Source organism: Cupressus sempervirens, chromosome 8 (genome assembly GCF_028749045.1).
Source record: "Cupressus sempervirens isolate cs-2001-9-10 chromosome 8, ASM2874904v1, whole genome shotgun sequence".
NCBI classification, from domain to species: domain Eukaryota; kingdom Viridiplantae; phylum Streptophyta; class Pinopsida; order Cupressales; family Cupressaceae; genus Cupressus; species Cupressus sempervirens.
This window is the reverse complement of record NC_143125.1, coordinates 541156660-541168467: the sequence shown is the minus strand read 5'-3', so window position 1 is coordinate 541168467 and position 11808 is coordinate 541156660. Positions and strand designations below refer to the sequence as shown.

The window sequence follows — 11808 nt, the reverse complement described above, 5'->3', positions numbered from 1 at the left end:
GGAATGAATTAAGTAGAGGCAATAATTGTGAATTTAAGGAAGAGCTAGGAGTTTGGTGACATGATAATGTTAAAGCATAAATTAATTGAATATCCATATAAGAAAGCTCTATTTGTGTAAGTAAGCTCTAGAATGATACCAAATATGATATGCAAGAAGGCAAACAAGTAATTTTTGCTTCTTTAATGTCTATATATCTACTTTAATATACTTCTTATATTTTAAGTGTTGAAGAAGAATGGACATTAGAGGCTCTTGTTGAGTTTAAAAAGCATAAAATAAATGGACATTTTGGGTTGGATTTTCCACGGAAAACATGAAATCCCACCTAGGAAAATTTTCCTCACACGGGAAAATAATAGGGGAAAATATCAAATTTATTACTATTTTCTGGAAAATGAAAGGGTGAGAATTTGATGAGGTTTACAGAATTTTTTCTTAGAGAGATTGGTCATCCAGGCAAGAATACGAAATCTTCTGAAATTCTTGAAATTCCATGGCTCGTCCTTTAGCCCAAGTGCAACATTAGGGTAACTTCCTTACTAAACACCACCGATATGCACTGGTATGTGACTACATTTCATTTGTTTCGTCCCCATTTCTCTTATTATTTAAACTACTCCAAATTGTGGACGAACAATTTAGCAATATTTTTTTTCAAGGTCTGTTTAGCAAGGAGATCATTGAGTAAATCTACCAGCCAATAGACAAGTATGGGACCTTGAATTGCTTTGCACCACGTCATTTTTGTATCAGACAATAATAAGGTAAGGACAATTTCAATTTTTACACACATCACATTTTGGATTTGTAAAACACCAATGAGTCATGTTTTAGCCACAAACAAAAATAATTGTAATTAAAAGTACCAAAACTCAAAAGTATAATTTCATATATCTAAACTCAAAAAGTACAATATGAGATATTTGTCCTACCTCACATGGTTGCATCCCAAGAAGCTCAACTATAGCTTTTACAACTTTTAATAAACTCTCCCTCACACTGAGGCCATAGTCATCCACATGTTCATTGCCTGCCCCTAATGATTCCCATGCATTTTTTACCCACCTTCAACATGTAATCTATAGGATTCACTTGGATAAACAAAAGAGATGCAAATTATAAATTATGAGTATTTCTATACATATAAATAAATTATTTTTATTTATGTGTGTGTATATAATAGAATTATCATCAGAAGGTAAAACCTCCAAGTCTTCTAGTTGGTATTCATCTTCAACTCCCTCTTCTTCTACATCTCCGGTTGCAGGATCAACCTAAAAAATAATCTCAGTTAGGTTTCCCTCTAAGAATAATCAATTGTATTATGTATTGGAACATTTGGATTTCCTGAAAGGTTAAGGCAAGCCAAACCTATTAAACAACATATCTAGTGACATATTGTAACTTTATTCAATCCTTACACTAAAATTGATTATAAATGGGCACTACAATCTACTCTAATCAATATTAGTATGTGCAAATACACAATGTTTGGTTGGCACTATTCAGTGTGTTATCTCCTTTAGCAAATACTTTTCCAAGCATGATGGGTGCTCTCTTTATGTGTTAATGGAAATAATTATGCATACAAGTATCAAGTTCCTCATGGGAGATTATAAGCCTCAATTTCAATTTCATATACAAATAAGTGTATAAGGGTACCTCAGATAAGATCCACTTTGTTGATTAACTTTCAAACTCAAAGTAGACTGGAAAGAAAGTGTTTGATCTACAAAATGAGGAGAAAAAATATATTGTTAATAAATGGTAAGGACTAAGGTCCCATCAAACTCATCCAACTCCATCCAACGAGCACCAAAGAGTTAAAAAATCTCTACCTTTTGTCTTTAGATCGTAACCTATAGTATTTAACCTCTTTCCAATTATCCTTGCTAGTCATGTTTCTTAAGTGTCAACTTTAACTATTTTCTGAATGAAAATTGCTTTCAAATCCTCTACAAAATTCCCACCCACATCCTGATTGTCTACCTTTCTCTTCCAGTCCAAGATAGTGTAAGCTTGACTATATCAAGAGGTCATTTGTGGCCAATAGTCCTATATGGGTCAATTTCCCATATATTTGTTTAGAAGAAATACAAATGAAAATCATCCCACCTACTTACACACATCCATGCCATTTTCCTACTCTAACATTATTTATAAGATTTTGGGAGAACTTGTAGGCATTCTTGTGTTTCTCCCTCAACCACAAATGAGGAGTTGGTGAGACATAGGACCGATTATTATGCTGCTAAAAATTATTAACTATTTTATGGTTTAGTCTTTTATTTTTCTATTCATGCCAAATTAATGCACTTTAAATAGACTAGATTAAAAGCTTCACATCCTTGTTGCTAAACATTAAGTTTCAAAAAGTGCCTCTTTCATTATAAATTTCAACAAGTGTACAAATTTTCCAGTATGGTGAGCTCCTTCTTGTATTTTAAAAGTCACATAGACTTTCCCAGGTGAATCATATGGCAATGACCTCATAAGTTTGGATACCACTTCTATAAAGTCATTGGGATTAGATGGATCCAATTTTACACATACCTATTAATGTAGAGTAAAATATTAAGACAATAAAATGCTGAAGTATTTCAAAACTAATTGTGGTAAACATCATCCTAAAGTTCAAAGTATCCCACATCTAATTTGATTATTTGAAAGATCTACAATCAAAGTAAAGTGTGTATGAAGCCTAAAAAATGAGTGGAATGCTTCACAAAAATGTACAAAATCAATTAATTGAGACACCTATATTTTTCAATACTTGTCCTAGTATAGTGTTTGTGCAATTGTATTGGAGCACCACATGATTAGAATAAATATACTTAACAACATTCACTAGGTACTCTATCTCTGCTTGAGTGAGTTCCACAGGTGATGAAGACTGCAAAAGATAAGAAGGTGAGTGGTTAAAATATAAATGGCTAAGAATGTATGTGAAAAACAAAAATGACACAAGGCTTGACACAAAGTACATTTGACTGATTAAACAAAGGTAATATGAGGGATCAAAGTGGAAAATAACCTTGAATTTTTTTCCAAAGGCTACAAACTCTAGAATGGAAGCCAGTAAGCTTTCATATGTCTCTGTAATAGATCTAACAACAACAGATCCAATGGTTGTTGTAGTTTCTTTTTTACCAAAAGCCTTCATCTCTGCCAATGGTTATGATTTGACCTCCTTTATTCCAACCATGATTTGGATTTCCTCCTTGTGAAGTTGGAAAAGTGGGTTGCTAATGCTCAAATGCTGATACTACTCCATATCCATTGACATTGAAGGGAAGCCAAGACAATATGAAAAAACTACTCTCAATTTTCACAATGTTTCCAAGATGAGCTTCAAATTTTTCTTCCTACATTTATCTTTCTAATAATTCCATAGTAATTGATATGGTAAACTCTAACCAATGGGCCCTTGCATGATATTTTGTTGATGCTAGAAATGTTCTTACTTTATTGACATTAATACTAGGAGATGGGGAGTTACTGGTATCGAGAGTCAGAGGGGTATATCAATCAAATTAGGATATGTGGTGGGAAAATAAATAATGAGGTAACTATATCATTTATAACTATGGTGACTAGAAATTGTGAGCATGGGGATGATAATGGGGCTTCCTGACAACCATAACTAGATGTGAATATTCAGTGACTATCCTATGTGATCATTTACCAATATTCCATTGGTCTTATTGGGGGTGAATATGCTAGATGTACATAATTTGTAGTGAATAATATTTAGTGTACTTCATTTGTGCGTAGAGAATTGTTTTGAAACATATATTAGAAGTCCATATTTTGACATTTGAGTGATAAGTAAAAAAATGGGATGCTTGATGTTGCTAAGATTCTAGATGCACAATTAGTTTAGCTGAGCTATTGTTCCTATTGTTTCCTACTAATTGTTAGAATTTATAGACTATGTATTGTAATCAATTTGTAGGCCATGCTATAGGATAGTAGCTGATTTTTCTTGTTATTTCACTCTACTGTAGTTGGTATTTTTGATTGTCATGGGGGAAGCACAAGGTTATCTTGGGAGCCAACGATTTCTTGCTGAACTTTGTAAGGAAACTCAGGTGCGGAAACAGCTTCCTACACTAATCTCATAAGGAAAGTATGATGCAAATCCTATTAAAATCTTCTACACTTACAGATTCAATATCATGTAAACAACAATATTGCAGCTAACCATGCATACAAAAAATAGACAGAGAAAGGAACACATAACACAAGGATTTTTCGGTGGGGAAAAACCTTTCGGTAAAACAACCCCACCCCTTCAGAACCTGCACAATGTATTATCTTCAACACGAGGTTACAATACACTTGCAATGCAAGTTCAACATCAACAATAGAAGACTCCAGTAGCTATCGCAGTACCAACAATACACCTTTTTCGCATCGCTTCTCTTTGCAACCCTAAAAATGCTTATAACATGCACTTCACTTTAGGGCTACTCCCAAAGGAAGAGTGTACAGTACTCAAATATCTTAGTTGCCACATGTCTTCACCTGTCATTGAATCTTCCTAACATAGCTCTTACGTGTCATAGGAATCTGCCATAACCGTTTTAGTCATGATCTCCTTACACACAATTCAAGATGTCGACACATCAACATTATTTGCAAGAAATACATTTTACAAAACAAATAATAAGAATAGGAATTATACAAGGTTGAGACACATTATTCCTAAAATTCTCCCACTTTTTGAACACCTTGTAAGAGCAATAGGAACATAACATGAACTAACCACTATAGGCCAAAATGCCCATAGACTCCGAACACCATCTGAACTTCTCAGTGCCCACTGGTTTCGTTAATGCATCTGCAAAATTCTTCACAGTATCTACCTTTTCCAAATTTACCTTTCCATCTTCCACCATATCTCTCACAAAGTGATACTGGACATCAATGTGCTTCGTTTTGGCATGGAAAGTTGGATTCTTCGCAAGGCAAATAGCACTCTGACTGTCACACCAAATAGTAATCTATTTTGCATCAACACCAACATTAGAACACAATCTCTTAAGCCAAATGGCTTCCTTACAAGCATGAGTAGTAGCCACGTACTCAGCTTCTATAGTGGACAAAGCAACCATAGGTTGTCGCTTGCTCATCCAACTGATGGCACCACCAAACATAGTGAACACATAAGCATTGGTGGATCTCCTGCGGTCAATATCACCTGCCCAATCTGAATCCACAAACCCATGAATACAAATTGAATGCTGAGATCCAGAAGAGTTACCATGATAACATATGGAGTAATCTGATGTACCCCTCAAATATCTGAATACTCGCTTAACTGCATCCCAATGTATCCATCCAGGATTAGCCATAAATTGACTCAGGACTCCCACTGCTTGGGCAATGTATGGTCTAGTACAGACCATAGCATACATAAGACTGCCAACTGCACTAGCATAAGGTACTCTACTCATGTCCTCCACCTCACTAGGAGATTTTGGACAAACATCTTCAGATAACTTTGTTCCCACAGGAATAGGAACACATAGTGGTCTACAATCTGCCATGCTGAACCTGTCCAACACAGACTTCACATACTTACTCTGACTCAACCAAAGTTTTCTGTTAGACCTGTCTCTACTGATTTCCATACCCAAGATGTACCTAGCTACCCCAAGATCTTTCATCTCAAACTGTGCTGACAACTAAAATTTAAAATCAGAAATCATACCCTTACCCTTCCCAAACATCAACATATCATCAACATATAATGCAACAATAAGAAGGCGATCATTTTCAATTTTGAAATAAACACAATGATCTGATTTTGATCTTACAAATCCAATTGACAACACAAAGGCATCAAACTTAAGGTACCACATCCTAGGAGATTGCTTCAAACCATATAGAGATTTCTTTAATCTGCAAACTAAGGATTCTTTACCTTTAACAATGTAGTGCTCAGGCTGTGACATATAAATCTCTTCCTCCAAATTGCCATGAAGGAAATCTGTCTTCACATCCATCTGTTCTATCTCTAAATCATATGATGCAGCAAGAGATAACAGAAATCTAATGGATGTCAACTTTGCAACAGGAGAGAATATTTCACCATAATCTATTCCCTCTACCTGTGAATACCCCTTTGCAACCAATCTAGCTTTGTACCTTTCAACACTGCCATCTGCACAGAATTTCTTCTTGAACACCCATTTATAGCCAACGGATTTTATCCCTTTAGGAAAAGGTACAAGGTCCCATGTTTTCTTTTTCTCTAATGAAGCCATCTCATCATCCATAGCCTCAATCCAGGAACCCGCATCTTCCATGCCCAAAGACTCTTTCACTGATCTAGGCTCATCAGTGTTAGTAATCAAAGCAAAAGCACAACTGGAATCTAACATAGAATAACCAAACCTTTCTAGTTGCTTTATTTCTCTTGTGGATCTCCTCAAGGGCTAAGGTTGAGGTTGTTCTTCCTCTTGTTTTGAACTATCAGAGCTGCTAGAGCTCTCCTCATCATTAGACCCAACATGGTCTCTCTGTTCAGTCTTCTCAGGGGTAGGAGGCAACTGAACAACATCTTTTTCCTTTTCTTTTTCATCTGGTTGTAGCACAATAGGAGAAGATGTTAGCTCTCTAAAAATAACATTTCTGCTATACAAAACCTTACTAGTCACAGGATCCCAAAGCTTGTATCCTTTCACACTAGCACTGTACCTGATGAAAATACATTTAACAACTTTTTTTTCCAACTTAGATCTTTTCTCCTTTAGAACATGTGCATAAGCTTCACAACCAAAAACATGAAGATGTCTAACTGAAGGCTTCTTACCAAACCACACCTCCATGGGTGTCTTACCAACAAGGGCTAATGTAGGAGATTTGTTAACTAGATAACAAGCAGTGGCCACAGCTTCGGCCCAAAACCTTTGTTCTAAACCAGCTCCACTAAGCATACTCCTAGCCTTCTCCATCAGTGTCCTATTCATTCTCTCTGCAACTCCATTTTGCTCTGGGGTATAAGGAGTTGTCTTATGCCTCTCGATACCTTGTTCTTTACAGAACTGTTCAAACTCTGCTAAGCAAAACTCACCACCATTGTCAGTTCTCACACACTTAATCTTCTTACTAGTCTGATTCTCTACAAGGGCTTTAAATTCCTTGAATCGACTAAAGACTTGTGTCTTACTTTTAAGGAAATAAATCCATGTCCTTCTACTGTAATCATCTATGAAAGATATAAAAAATACAGACTTGGATATTGAAGGAACTTTTACAGGACCAAATACATCAGAATGAATAAGATCCAAAACATCAGAAGATTTGTGAGAACTAGAGTAAAACTGAACACGATTTTGTTTACCATAGACATAGTGTTCACAGAAGTCAAACTCGAGATTGCAATCATTTAACCCCTCAACGAGATTTTTATTTTTTAGGGTTCTAAGACCCTTCTCACCAATGTGGCCAAATCTCATATGCCACAACATTGTCTTTTCTGCTAGAAGCTTTCCTTCCAAAATGTTTGCACCCTTAGGTACACTTGTTGCACTACCATCAAAACCACTAACCACAATCTTCTTTACTGCTTGTTCAAATGGTGGGGATGAAGTGATAGCTACTCTCTTCTTTGAAATAGAAGAACTATTCCACTGAGAAATGTATGCATCAAGCTAAAATAAAGTACCTCTCCTAGTACCCTTAGCAAGCACCATAGCTCCTCTCATCATCTTACATCCATCTTTAGAAAAAACAACTTGCACGCCTACATCATTCAGCATACTTACAGATAATAGGTTTCATGCCAAACCTGGAATGTGCATAACTCCATTGATTCCCTTTACTCGTCCATCAGGAAATTTGATAGTGACCCTTCTGCATCCAACTATCTTTAGGTGAGAATCATCACCCAATTACACCTTTCCACCATCAAACTCTTCATATCTTGAGAACCAGTTTCGATGAGAGGTCATGTGAAAAGATGCACCTGATTCAACCAACCACACATCATCAGATGCATGGGCTGCCAAAGCTACGATGAATGCATCACCATCTTCTTGATATTTTTCAGAACCAGAATTTGAGGCTTTCTTCTTCTTCTTAGGCTCTTTACAATCTTTATGGAAGTGCCCAGTCTTATCACAGTTCCAACATTTTACCTTAGACTTATTGGAAGTCTATGACTTCCCACGAGATTTGGATCTACCTTTATTGTCAGACTTATTGTCATTTTTCTTTCCTCTTTCCGTGGATCTCCCACGAACAACAAGGGCTTCTTTTTTTGAAATAGTTGCCTTTCTCTGCATCTCCTCTGATAGCAACGAAGACACCACATCATCCATTTTGAAAGTGGCTAATGTGCTTCTAAGAGCCATCACAAGATGGTCCCATGAATTCGGTAAAGAACACAAAAGTGTGTAGCAACGATCCTCCTCCTCTAACTTGACACCGGCTGATGTCAACTGTGCAGCCAGTAGATTAAATGCATTTAAATGATTCGTTAAGGATCCACCTTCCTCCATTCATAGAGAATACAAATTCTTCCTCAGGAACAACTTGTTCACCAAAGATTTGGCCTGATACACGGCCCCAAGTCTCTCCCACAAACTATATGTAGTTTTCTCATCTAGAACATTCAGGAGGACTACATCGGTTAAAAAGAGTCTTATGAGACCCTTAGCTTTGCGATCTTTGAAAGCCCAATCTTCTTGAGCTATAGTTACTGGTCATGTAGCGCTTGTAGTCGCTTCCCATAGGTCACGATCTTCCAACATGTCTTCCATCTTGAGTTTCCACAACTTGAAATTAGTGCCATTAAATTTATCCACCTCCATTCTTCCATATGATGAACTCACCATCTCAATCTACAAATAAGATTCAGGATGCTCTGCACAAGACTCCCACTCAACTTGAGATTAGCTCAAAAAACCCTACCCAACAACTAGGATCAAAAGTTGATCAAGCTCTGATACCACTTGTAAGGAAACTCAGGTGCAGAAACAACTTCCTACACTAATCTCATAAGGAAAGTATGATGCAAATCCTATTAAAATCTTCTACACTTACAAATTCAATATCATGTAAACAACAATATTGTAGCTAACCATGCATACAAAAAATAGACATAGAAAGGAACACATAACACAAGGATTTTCCGGTGGGGAAAAACCTTTCAGTAAAACAACCCCACCCCTTCAGAACCTGCACAATGTATTATCTTCAACACGAGGTTACAATACACTTGCAATGCAAGTTCAACATCAACAATAGAAGACTCCAGTAGCTACTCGCAGTACCAACAATACACCCTTTTCGCATCACTTCTCTTTGCAACCCTAAAAATGCTTATAAAATGCGCTTCACTTTAGGGCTACTCCCAAAGGTAAACCATATTAGGGTTTTACCATTCTCTGAGAATATAGGAACCCCAAAATTTTTTTCGAGGCGATGCCCCGAACCCCACTATTGGGGTAGAGTGTACAGTACTCAAATATCTTAGTTGCAACATGTCTTCACCTGTCATTGAATCTTCCTAATATAGCTCTTACATGTCATAGGAATCCGTCATAACCATTTTAGTCATGATCTCCTTACACATAATTCAAGATGTCGACACATCAACATTATTTGCAAGAAATACATTTTACAAAACAAATAATAAGAATAGGAATTATACAAGGTTGAGACACATTATTCCTAACAAACTTAACTTTGGTATAGATTTAGTCAATGGCCTGAGCGGTGAATTAATTGAACGAATATTGATTTGATAGCTATGAAGAGCCCAAAGACTATTTTATAGATCCTTAACCAAAGTTTATTTATATATCTATTACTAAATGTTTATTATTGTAATTAATAACACAATTTCCATAACATGTTTAATCACTTGTTTTTGCATGTTATTCATTTTCAAAAATTGGTAGCCAAGTTCCTTTCCTTGAGAACACTTAAATTCATCGATATTTGTAGCTCGATTGTGATTTATGATATGTTAAATAAAATTAGGTATTTTTTGCATTTGCAGCTAGTTGTGCTATGGAGATTCTGAATTATACTAGTATTAATGATAAGCAAATGAGAATAATGTTTTCCCATTATGATCCAAGCATTCAGAAGAGTAGCTCTACAAACATCTTCATCAAGGTGAACATGTTACATCAAAATTTTAACCTAGACTATATATTTCTATTTACTTTTCTTGCTATGACATAATAGTTGAAGATTTGTGTGTTAATCTTAAAGTTATTTGTTTGCAGAATCTCAACACAAGTATAGATAATAAAAGATTATATGATACATTCTCTACTTTTTGGACCATTCTTTCTTGCAAAGTGGCTACATATAACAATGGCCAGTCCAAAGGTTATGGTTTTGTCCAATATAAGCAAGAAGAGGCAATACAAAGTGCCATTGAAAAATGAATGGTTTGTTACTTAATGACAAGCAAGTCTATGTTGTCTTGTTTGTGAGATGAAAAGAAAGAGAATGATTAATGGGTACTTCCAAGTTTAGCAATATTTTTGTGAAAAACTTATCTAACATGACTACAAATGAAGACTTGCAAAATGTTTTTAGTAAATTTGGCCCCATCACTAGTGCAGTTGTTATGAGGGATGTGGATGGAAAATCCAAAGGCTTTGGATTTGTTAATTTTGAAAATGCAAATGATGCACCTAATGTTGTTGTAGTTTAACTGGAAAAACTTATAATGATGATAAGGAATGGTATGTTGGAAGTGCACAGAAAAAGGCTGAAAGGGAGGTAGAATTAAAAAACAAGTTTGAACAAGAGAGGAAGGAAAAAATAGAAAAAATTTAGGTTGCTAATTTGTATTTGAATGAAAAGCTAAGAGAACTATTTTCAGAATTTGGCACCATAACATCTTGCAAGGTATGTCTTCTCATGAATATGATGTTGTTAAGGTTCTACTCATTTTATCATTTTCTTGTGGATTACATTGTGGTTAAATTCAGCTTCTATAGCTTCTCATGGCAAAAAATTCTACTTATTTGTGTATTTAATTTCTTAACATCATGCCACCATTTTTAGGTTATGAGGGATCCAGGTTTGTGGATTTTTCTTCTCAAATGTTTTATTTGTGACTTTTAGCTATAAGACATTATTTATTATCATGTTAGATGTTTTGTTTGAATTCATAGTATCTAACTAGATTTTCATGTTTGCTATCCACTGGAGAATGGCATGGTTTTGAATGTGATGTATTTGTCATGAATTGTAGGTTGCTGAGATGAGTGGAAAGATGGTTGGAAGAAAACCTCTTTATGTTGTATTGGCTCAACAAGAACTAGAGAGAAGGGCAAGACTGCATGTATGTAGAGTTCTTGTGGTAGAAAATTCAAGATGTCCATATTGATTTTCTAGATGCATAGAAGATTCAAGTGCTTGCAAACAATGTAAATACTTGATTTGTTGTCATGCCAGGCTCAATTTTCTCAGATGAGAGCTCCTATTGGAGTTACTCCTGCAATACCAACTAGTTTATCACCATATCATCTTGGTGCTCCAAGGCTCACCCCACAACAATTGTTCTATGGTTAGGGTCCTCATGGTCTGATTCCTCTACATGTTAGTAAATGGGATGGGTAATATTTTAATTTTGATTCACAAGGAGTTACTTTGGCTAGAAATTCCCTAATTCTTGTAATTCCTTACAACCTGCAAGTTTTGGTTATCAACAATAGTTGCTACCTGAAATTCACCTTGGAATGACATAGAGGCAAAATTTTATGCTACCATTTCAATTATAGAAGTAGAGCCAACAAGGAAAAATAATGGATGGAAGGAGGGGTGGTG

The 11808-nt window shown here is 35.7% G+C and overlaps 1 pseudogene; it reads left to right on the top strand.

The window, feature by feature from the left end:
• The first annotated feature begins 4028 nt into the window (after positions 1-4028).
• On the top strand, positions 4029-11553 carry LOC149543580 (polyadenylate-binding protein 2-like; annotated as a pseudogene).
• Positions 11554-11808: the final 255 nt, after the last annotated feature.